A 3,515-nucleotide genomic window follows, 5' to 3' on the forward strand; every position below is an offset into this window, starting at 1 on the left:
TTGTTTGGGATTTGTTTTAGCTTCATAAAAATCTGGATTTGGTAGAATGAGTTTGCTATTGAAGTAATATATTTTTTCCATATTTGATTTAGGTTTGAACACCAGATGATATCTAACCTACATTTTCATGACCTTTTCTGTGAATAAATTTAATTCATTAATTCTTTTCAGAAAATCAGTGTTTCTTCTTTTCTATAATAAATATATGAACAGGGAAATCTCACTGCCTTATTCTTTAACAGTATTACTCATTTGATTGGAATATAACCCATGCTGATCTACTAACCCTAACTTAAGTTTTTGTTGTTGTTGTTGGTTTCTGTATGTTGTTGATGGAGCTATGTGTAGTTGGTACCTACCTGGACCTTTTTGAGATACAGTGCTAAAGGATAGAGTTGTCCTATCTTCAATTGTATTGGATCGTAACTTGACTGACTAGACTTTGTGTAATAGAGCCTTGAGCTTCTGGTTCTGTGAAAATGATCTTGCTTTTAATAGGGGATTTTGCCAGGAGGAGATACCATAGCTTAGAAATACAGCACTGCTGGGGATCTTGACAAAAGTCAAGATAGTGTTTCACTATCTGGCAAAGACAAGAGATAGGGCATCTTGTGTGGCAATGACAATAGAGCCAGTTTCTCATTTATGATGCTGGAGCTTTTGGTGTCTAAGGAGCTATCTGGCTCTATTGACTGGTAGTGGGAACTACTGCAGATATTGTACATGTTTTGCTGCTTCCTGGCCAAGATGCTTGCTGTGATTCCAGGGCCCACGGTGGTTGGACACCTACACTGGCAGTGATCTGGAATTGGGAGAGCTTTCATTGTCTCCCTTGTCACGATCAGGTCATGCCTGATAGCCATGGGATTCTGTGGTGTAATTAACCACTGCAGGAAGATAGGGCCTGTTTGGAACGTAAAGCCATCAAATGAGATCATCTTTCACCGTGATATGCTGATGGTATTCAGTTATATTTCATATAATTATCCCCTGCCAAATTAAATGAGGCCGTTGATGTCCTATCCCAGTTTCTGAAGGCCTTGAGAGCCTGAATGGGAAACAACAGGCTTTGGCTGAACCCTGGCAAAACTGAATGGGTTGGGGGCCTTCTGGTTCTAGCATTTTGCCATATTTGGTACTGGATGGGATTATATTGCCCTAAGCAGATCCAGTATGCAACGTAGAGTTCTAGACTAATGACACCTGCTTAAAGAACGGGTAGCAGTTGTGACTAGGAGGGCCTTTTTAAAGCTGCATGGTATGTGCCAGTTATGCCTGTTACTGGATTGGGAGGCTCTGGTCATGGTCACTCATGCCCTATACCTATCTTCAAGGTGGACTATTGTAATGCACCTTATATAGGCTGCCCCTGAAGACTATTCAGAAACTTCATCTGATGGAAAACATGTTTGGTGTGTACTTAGGTGTGCTTCTAGACTTAGAACATCACAAGTTACATCTTCAACTCTGCAAACTGCATTGGTTGCCAATTTGCGTCCAGATCCAAGATGCTGGTTTTGACCTTTAAAACTCTTCATTCTTGAGCAGGTTGAGGGATTGCTTCTTCACAATTATATCTGCCCATGCCATGAAGTCTGGCATGAGGTACATTGCAGCTTCATCTGATAAGGAGTTACATTTGGCATTGACCTAGGAGACAGGCCTTTTCTGCCATGATACTTTCTCTGTGGAACATTATTCTCTCCACAGGGAGACTGGTTGGTAACATACCAGGCTTTGAATTCAAAGCCTTCTGAAACACTCTTCCTAAACTAACATGGTTGGAAACCACTTGCAAATCCCTCACTTTGTGGCTACATCAACAACCTTGGGGATCTGAGGGAAATGGAATCGGTCATATGGTTATGTTGCAATATTAAAGATGATCATTTCTAATATTTTTGAATAATGTTGATAATTTTGTAAAATTGTTTTTAAATCTTTTTTTAATGGTTTGTTTCTATAAGAAACAGAGTGTTTCTGTACTGTAAGAAACTGCTGCCACTCAGTCACATTTGTGAGATGGGAAACTATATAAATGTGAATGAATGAATGCATCTGCCTGTAAAGAATAAATCTATTCTTAAAGGCCAGAAATAAGAGAAATAAGCTGTATAGAATCTACTGAAGTATTGAATGTCCATCAAATTTTATCCAACTGTCCATATAATTTTACCTCAGATTGTATATAAGATGTTGAATGAGAATCATTTCATTTGTTACTGTTTGTTATCTAAAATGTGTAGCCTAATTCTTCACTTGGTCAATTTAAAGGATAGTGATGTCATATGACACTAGCTTTCCAAGCCCATTTATACAACATATATACAGGCTATCACTCAGATTTACAGAGGCAGTTACCAATATTTAATTTTAATATTTATATGACTACCAATGTAAAGTAAATGTGTAATGGTTTTGATTCTACTAAAATACCTTCTTGTATTTCCAAACATTTTCATTCTCTCACCATTATTTATGATATAGTTCAATACAAACAAGAGTTTATTCTCTTATCAATTACTGTATGGATTAAAATTAAGACTAATGTATATAGTAGTATTTGAGATCAGTTTAGATAATTTAGAACTGCTTTATTCCCAGTTTCCAGTAATATTTTAATATAAATTAAGAGGGGAAGCTTGGAAATTTCAAGAAGCAAAATACCTGGACCATGCTTTTTTCTCTCATTTCTTTTTCTGAAGACGTGCTCTTATCTCTACCCATATTTGTCCCACTATTAAACTTAGTTAATCTAGTCAAATTATTTGTTCATTTTGAGAATATTCTTTAGGCAAGTAATTGTAGTCTGAAAGCGTTACAATGGGAAATATTCTGAGAATATTCGCAACAATTTTATGAGGCATTTAAAAAAATCAACTTTTGTCAGCAAAGTTTTTATTTATTTTATAAAAATCTGTAAAGATACATACCATATAATCATTTTTATATTACATTGTACAATCTTTTGTGAGATACTTAAAAACTTTTTCTATAAACAATTGGCAAGAGTCAGTAAAAACCCTTAATAGTAGCATTTTCACATAAAATGACATTTTTATATATTGCACTGAATGTTATATAACATAAAACGCAAGAGTTTTCAGCAGTTGTGCAAAAATACTGTAAATTAAGAATGGCTTTCAGAAACATTAATAGTTTGTTTTTTTATCAATTAACAAAATGGAAAGTAAATGAATAGAAGAGAAGTCAAATCAATATTTGGAGTGACCACCCTTTGCCTTCAAAACAGCATTAATTCTTCTAGGTATACTAGGCACAAGTTTCTGAAGGAACTTGGCAAGTTTCCTTCAAATTGTTCCAAACATGTTGGAGAACCAGAAATCCTTCGTGGATGTAGGCTGCCTCAAATCCTTCTGACCCTTCACATAATCCCAAACAGACTTAATGATGTTGAGATCAGGGCTCTTGTGAGGGCCAAACCATCATTTCCAGAACTTTTTGTTTCTTATACTGATAATAGTTAATAACATTGGCTGTATGTTTAGGGTTAT

The sequence above is a fragment of the Thamnophis elegans genome, chromosome 5 (assembly GCF_009769535.1).
Source record: "Thamnophis elegans isolate rThaEle1 chromosome 5, rThaEle1.pri, whole genome shotgun sequence".
NCBI classification, from domain to species: domain Eukaryota; kingdom Metazoa; phylum Chordata; class Lepidosauria; order Squamata; family Colubridae; genus Thamnophis; species Thamnophis elegans.